Source organism: Anastrepha obliqua, unplaced genomic scaffold, assembly GCF_027943255.1.
Source record: "Anastrepha obliqua isolate idAnaObli1 unplaced genomic scaffold, idAnaObli1_1.0 ptg000165l, whole genome shotgun sequence".
In the NCBI taxonomy this organism is placed as follows: Eukaryota; Metazoa; Arthropoda; class Insecta; order Diptera; family Tephritidae; genus Anastrepha; species Anastrepha obliqua.
This window is the reverse complement of record NW_026562251.1, coordinates 47,501-55,000: the sequence shown is the minus strand read 5'-3', so window position 1 is coordinate 55,000 and position 7,500 is coordinate 47,501. Positions and strand designations below refer to the sequence as shown.

Sequence of the window (7,500 nt, the reverse complement as noted above, 5' to 3'; positions counted from 1 at the left end):
AGCTATACTAACATGTTATGGAATATAACCTTGGCATATTGGCACTAAAATATATAATAAAGACATTTCAAATCAAACTGAAATGTATTGAAATGAATTTTCCCCATACATTTTTGACAATGTGAGGTGTGCATGGCAAAAAACACCACGGTGAAGGCATGTGAAATGATATGAAAATATCAAAAGTTAACTAACCAATGATATTGAAACATATAAATCGAATCATAACTATATGAAACTCGAATTTAAGCCATATTAAACTGGTAATATTGTGATTTTATGCCTGGTTTTCCATACGTTAGTTTAAATAGAAAGTTATGGAATATAACCTTGGCATATTGGCACTAAAATATATAATAAAGACATTTCAAATCAAACTGAAATGTATTGAAATGAATTTTTCCCATACATTTTTGACAATGTGAGGTGTGCATGGCAAAAAACACTCACGGTGAAGGCATGTGATATAATATGAAAATATCAAAAGTTAACTAACCAATGATATTGAAGCATATAAATCGAATCATAACTATATGAAACTCGAATTTAAGCCATATTAAACTGGTAATATTGTGATTTTATGCCTGGTTTTCCATACGTTAGTTTAAATAAAGAGTTATGGAATATAACCTTGGCATATTGGCACTAAAATATATAATAAAGACATTTCAAATCAAACTGAAATGTATTGAAATGAATTTTTCCCATACATTTTTGACAATGTGAGGTGTGCATGGCAAAAAACACTCACGGTGAAGGCATGTGATATAATATGAAAATATCAAAAGTTAACTAACCAATGATATTGAAGCATATAAATCGAATCATAACTATATGAAACTCGAATTTGAGCCATATTAAACTGGTAATATTGTGATTTTATGCCTGGTTTTCCATACGTTAGTTTAAATAGAAAAAAATTCTCGAATATATATACATATATGAAGAATCTATATTCTATACTAACATTTTATGGAATATAACCTTGGCATATTGCCATTAAAATATATAATAAAGACATTTCAAGTCAAACTGAAATGTATTGAAATGAATTTTTCCCATACATTTTTGACAATGTGAGGTGTGCATGGCAAAAAACACTCACGGTGAAGGCATGTGAAATATAATATGAAAATATCAAAAGTTAACTAACCAATGATATTGAAGCATATAAATCGAATCATAACTATATGAAACTCGAATTTAAGCCATATTAAACTGTTAATATTGTGATTTTATGCCTGGTTTTCCATACGTTAGTTTAAATAAAGAGTTATGGAATATAACCTTGGCATATTGGCACTAAAATATATAATAAAGACATTTCAAATCAAACTGAAATGTATTGAAATGAATTTTTCCCATACATTTTTGACAATGTGAGGTGTGCATGGCAAAAAACACTCACGGTGAAGGCATGTGATATAATATGAAAATATCAAAAGTTAACTAACCAATGATATTGAAGCATATAAATCGAATCATAACTATATGAAACTCGAATTTAAGCCATATTAAACTGGTAATATTGTGATTTTATGCCTGGTTTTCCATACGTTAGTTTAAATAAAGAGTTATGGAATATAACCTTGGCATATTGGCACTAAAATATATAATAAAGACATTTCAAATCAAACTGAAATGTATTGAAATGAATTTTTCCCATACATTTTTGACAATGTGAGGTGTGCATGGCAAAAAACACTCACGGTGAAGGCATGTGATATAATATGAAAATATCAAAAGTTAACTAACCAATGATATTGAAGCATATAAATCGAATCATAACTATATGAAACTCGAATTTGAGCCATATTAAACTGGTAATATTGTGATTTTATGCCTGGTTTTCCATACGTTAGTTTAAATAGAAAAAAATTCTCGAATATATATACATATATGAAGAATCTATATTCTATACTAACATTTTATGGAATATAACCTTGGCATATTGCCATTAAAATATATAATAAAGACATTTCAAGTCAAACTGAAATGTATTGAAATGAATTTTTCCCATACATTTTTGACAATGTGAGGTGTGCATGGCAAAAAACACTCACGGTGAAGGCATGTGAAATATAATATGAAAATATCAAAAGTTAACTAACCAATGATATTGAAGCATATAAATCGAATCATAACTATATGAAACTCGAATTTAAGCCATATTAAACTGTTAATATTGTGATTTTATGCCTGGTTTTCCATACGTTAGTTTAAATAAAGAGTTATGGAATATAACCTTGGCATATTGGCACTAAAATATATAATAAAGACATTTCAAATCAAACTGAAATGTATTGAAATGAATTTTTCCCATACATTTTTGACAATGTGAGGTGTGCATGGCAAAAAACACTCACGGTGAAGGCATGTGATATAATATGAAAATATCAAAAGTTAACTAACCAATGATATTGAAGCATATAAATCGAATCATAACTATATGAAACTCGAATTTGAGCCATATTAAACTGGTAATATTGTGATTTTATGCCTGGTTTTCCATACGTTAGTTTAAATAAAGAGTTATGGAATATAACCTTGGCATATTGGCACTAAAATATATAATAAAGACATTTCAAATCAAACTGAAATGTATTGAAATGAATTTTTCCCATACATTTTTGACAATGAGAGGTGTGCATGGCAAAAAACACTCACGGTGAAGGCATGTGATATAATATGAAAATATCAAAAGTTAACTAACCAATGATATTGAAGCATATAAATCGAATCATAACTATATGAAACTCGAATTTGAGCCATATTAAACTGGTAATATTATGATTTTATTCCTGGTTTTCCATACGTTAGTTTAAATAGAAAAAATTTTCGAATATATATACATATATGAAGAATCTATATTCTATACTAACATGTTATGGCATATTGGTGTTATTGTATTTTATTCCTGGTTTTCTATAGTTAGTTTAAATAGAAATAAATTTTTGAATTCAAAATTTTATATTCTATACTAGCATTACATAGAAATTATCCTCAACTGTTTGTTTCTTGTATAAATACAGGAAATTAAACAGATGATGAAGAGAAAAAAATAAGAAAAACAAAAATTTATAAGAAAAATTAAATTTTAAACAAAGGAAAAGAGGAGAAAATTTTTTCAATCATATATATTTATGATTAAAAAATAGAATTATGAAATTATTAATTTCAATTCAAAGAGAAAAATTATGTAATATATGAAATTATTACATTAAAAATGCATTTGAAAAAAAAGTAAAATGTTATTAAGAATGATAAATTATTTGAAAATTGGCAAATATTAAGAAGAAATATCGTTCTTATATTTTTATATAAAATATATAATATAGAGAACGAAAATTCTTTTTCATAAAAAACGGTTTTTGAATTTTGATAAGAAAAGCTAAAGGGGGGTCGCCCCTTTACTTTTTATATACACCGTAATTTATGAAATTTTCAAATATGAAAAACAAAGAAAAATATATAAATAAAAATATTATTCTGGTTGATCCTGCCAGTAGTTATATGCTTGTCTCAAAGATTAAGCCATGCATGTCTAAGTACAAACAAATTAAAAGTGAAACCGCAAAAGGCTCATTATATCAGTTATGGTTCCATAGATCGTTAACAGTTACTTGGATAACTGTGGTAATTCTAGAGCTAATACATGCAATATAAACACGGACCTTATGGAACGTGTGCTTTTATTAGACTAAAACCAAGCGATCATTTGATCGTTAAATTGGTTGAACTCTAGATAACTTGCAGATCGTATGGTCCCGTACCGACGACAGATCTTTCAAATGTCTGCCCTATCAACTTTTGATGGTAGTATCTAGGACTACCATGGTTGCAACGGGTAACGGGGAATCAGGGTTCGATTCCGGAGAGGGAGCCTGAGAAACGGCTACCACATCTAAGGAAGGCAGCAGGCGCGTAAATTACCCACTCCCAGTTCGGGGAGGTAGTGACGAAAAATAACAATACAGGACTCATATCCGAGGCCCTGTAATTGGAATGAGTACACTTTAAATCCTTTAACAAGGACCTATTGGAGGGCAAGTCTGGTGCCAGCAGCCGCGGTAATTCCAGCTCCAATAGCGTATATTAAAGTTGTTGCGGTTAAAACGTTCGTAGTTGAATTTGTGCTTCATACGGGTAGTACAACTATATATTGTGGTATGTACATTACCTTATGTATGTAAGCGTATTACCGGTGGAGTTCTTATATATAATTAATACAATGTATTTTTTATATATTCCTCCTATTTAAACCTACTTCAGTGCTCTTCATCGAGTGTTGTTGTGGGCCGGTACAATTACTTTGAACAAATTAGAGTGCTTAAAGCAGGCTCCAAATGCCTGAATATTTTGTGCATGGAATAATGAAATAAGACCTCTGTTCTACTTTCATTGGTTTTTAGATCAAGAGGTAATGATTAATAGAAGCAGTTTGGGGGCATTAGTATTACGACGCGAGAGGTGAAATTCTTGGACCGTCGTAAGACTAACTTAAGCGAAAGCATTTGCCAAAGATGTTTTCATTAATCAAGAACGAAAGTTAGAGGTTCGAAGGCGATCAGATACCGCCCTAGTTCTAACCATAAACGATGCCAGCTAGCAATTGGGTGTAGCTACTACTATGGCTCTCTCAGTCGCTTCCCGGGAAACCAAAGCTTTTGGGCTCCGGGGGAAGTATGGTTGCAAAGCTGAAACTTAAAGGAATTGACGGAAGGGCACCACCAGGAGTGGAGCCTGCGGCTTAATTTGACTCAACACGGGAAAACTTACCAGGTCCGAACATAAGCGTGTAAGACAGATTGATAGCTCTTTCTCGAATCTATGGGTGGTGGTGCATGGCCGTTCTTAGTTCGTGGAGTGATTTGTCTGGTTAATTCCGATAACGAACGAGACTCAAATATATTAAATAGATGCTTTCAGGATTATGATGTTGAAACTTATATAGCCTTCTTTCATGCGTACATCTTGAATGTACAAGTGTTTGAATGTGTTTATATAAGTGGAGTCGTACCTGTTGGTTTGTCCCATTATAAGGACACTAGCTTCTTAAATGGACAAATTGCGTCTAGCAGTAACGAGATTGAGCAATAACAGGTCTGTGATGCCCTTAGATGTCCTGGGCTGCACGCGCGCTACAATGAAAGTATCAACGTGTATTTCCTAGACCGAGAGGTCCGGGTAAACCGCTGAACCACTTTCATGCTTGGGATTGTGAACTGAAACTGTTCACATGAACTTGGAATTCCCAGTAAGTGCGAGTTATTAACTCGCATTGATTAAGTCCCTGCCCTTTGTACATACCGCCCGTCGCTACTACCGATTGAATTATTTAGTGAGGTCTCCGGACGTGATCACTGTGACGCCTCGTGTGTCACGGTTGTTTCGCAAAAGTTGACCGAACTTGATTATTTAGAGGAAGTAAAAGTCGTAACAAGGTTTCCGTAGGTGAACCTGCGGAAGGATCATTATTGTGTTCCATATCCGTAAGAAAAACAAACAAACAAACAAACAAACAAACAAACAGACAAGCAAACAAACGAACAAAAAGAAAAAAAAAAAAAAAAAAAAAAGAAAAAAAAAAAAAAATTTATATAATTATTTTGAATCCATAATTCTTTTTATTCTTTTTCATTCAATTTGTGATCCATCAATTATATCATATTAAATATAATATATGATGGTACATTTTGTAATGTTTTTTCTTATTTTTTTCTTTTAAAAACCTTTAAACATGAAAATAAAAAGTTGTACTTATTATTCATTTGATTGAATGATAAGTTAATTTGTTCACAATAACAAAAGTGGTATATATTTATTATATTATTATATATATACATAAAATGATTAAAAAAATACAAAATAATTGAATCATAATAAATACCACCACTGTATTATTGTTGAACTAAGACATTCGCAACTTAATAAAAATGTTTAGAGTTAAATATATTTGATATATATTATTGAAAGAAAATCAATTTATATATTATTAATATTATTTAATTTTACTCTTTCAATTAATATATGCAAAAAAAAATTGACATTTGTTATAAATAAAAATAAATAAAAAAATACTCTAAGCGGTGGATCACTTGGCTCATGGGTCGATGAAGAACGCAGCAAACTGTGCGTCATCGTGTGAACTGCAGGACACATGAACATCGACATTTTGAACGCATATCGCAGTCCATGCTGTTATGTACATTAAATTCAATTTTAAAGTACTGCTTGGACTACATATGGTTGAGGGTTGTAAGACTATGCTAAATAAGTTGCTTATTCTTTTATAAAAATAATTGAATTTAAGCAAATGTGTATATTATTGGATTTTAAATAATTCATAATATTAATAGCAAAAAAAATAAAGATATATAATGAATTTTATTTATTATATATTCTTTAAAAAAAAAATCCTCTCAAATAAAATGAAATGATGAAAATATTGAATCTAAGTATTCTTTACAAAAAATTTTCATATTATTTATATATATATATATAAAATAATAATTTATATATGTAATTAAAAGGAGGAATGTCTAGCATAAAAATTAAATTTTTTATTCTAGGATTGCCTCATTTTACATTATTATTATTTTTATATATTTACAATATATAAAAGGAGAAAAGAAAAATAGAGATGAAAAGATGATATAATTTTTTTTATTAAATTGTGAGAAGATAAAAAAAGAATATTAAAACAACCTCAACTCATATGGGATTACCCCCTGAATTTAAGCATATTAATGAGGGGAGGAAAAGAAACTAACAAGGATTTTCTTAGTAGCGGCGAGCGAAAAGAAAATAGTTCAGCACTAAGTCACTTTGTCTATATGTCAAATGTGAGATGCAGTGTATGGAATATCTTAATATCTAGTATGAGAAATTAACGATTTAAGTCCTTCTTAAATGAGGCCATTTACCCATAGAGGGTGCCAGGCCCGTATAACGTTAATGATTACTAGAAAGATATTTCCAAAGAGTCGTGTTGCTTGATAGTGCAGCACTAAGTGGGTGGTAAACTCCATCTAAAACTAAATATAACCATGAGACCGATAGTAAACAAGTACCGTGAGGGAAAGTTGAAAAGAACTCTGAATAGAGAGTTAAATAGTACGTGAAACTGCTTAGAGGTTAAGCCCGATGAACCTGAATATCCATTATGAAAAATTCATCATTAAATAATTAAAAAAATAATGTGCATTTTTTTCATATAAGGACATTGTAATCTATTAACATAATAAAGTATTTATCAAAAGATCATTGGTGATATTAAGTTTATTTAAATTAATTTGCTTTTTAAGCATATTAACATAAAATAAATACTAATGATTTGATAAAGTGTTGATAGATTTTATTATATATAATGCTAAAATTCATTTTTTGAATTTTACAAAAAATTTAATATCTATGATATTAATATTTATTTGTATGCATTTATATGATTAACAATGCGAAAGATTCAGGATACCTTCGGGACCCGTCTTGAAACACGGA

At 30.0% G+C, this 7,500-nt stretch overlaps 2 non-coding genes and 1 pseudogene across 2 annotated transcripts in view; all 3 read left to right on the top strand.

Moving 5' to 3' along the window:
• Window positions 1-3,486: 3,486 nt before the first annotated feature.
• LOC129252229 (small subunit ribosomal RNA) lies at window positions 3,487-5,477 on the top strand. Its single transcript, XR_008583319.1, has one exon. It is a non-coding gene; the product is annotated as a small subunit ribosomal RNA (ribosomal RNA).
• A 601-nt stretch (window positions 5,478-6,078) lies between these two features.
• LOC129252250 (5.8S ribosomal RNA) lies at window positions 6,079-6,259 on the top strand (annotated as a pseudogene).
• Window positions 6,260-6,704: 445 nt separating this feature from the next.
• Window positions 6,705-7,500, top strand: part of LOC129252243 (large subunit ribosomal RNA) — a 3,986-nt gene continuing 3,190 nt past the window's right edge. Inside the window, exon 1 of the ribosomal RNA XR_008583331.1 lies at window positions 6,705-7,500. This exon is cut by the window's right edge and continues 3,190 nt beyond it. This is a non-coding gene — a ribosomal RNA (large subunit ribosomal RNA).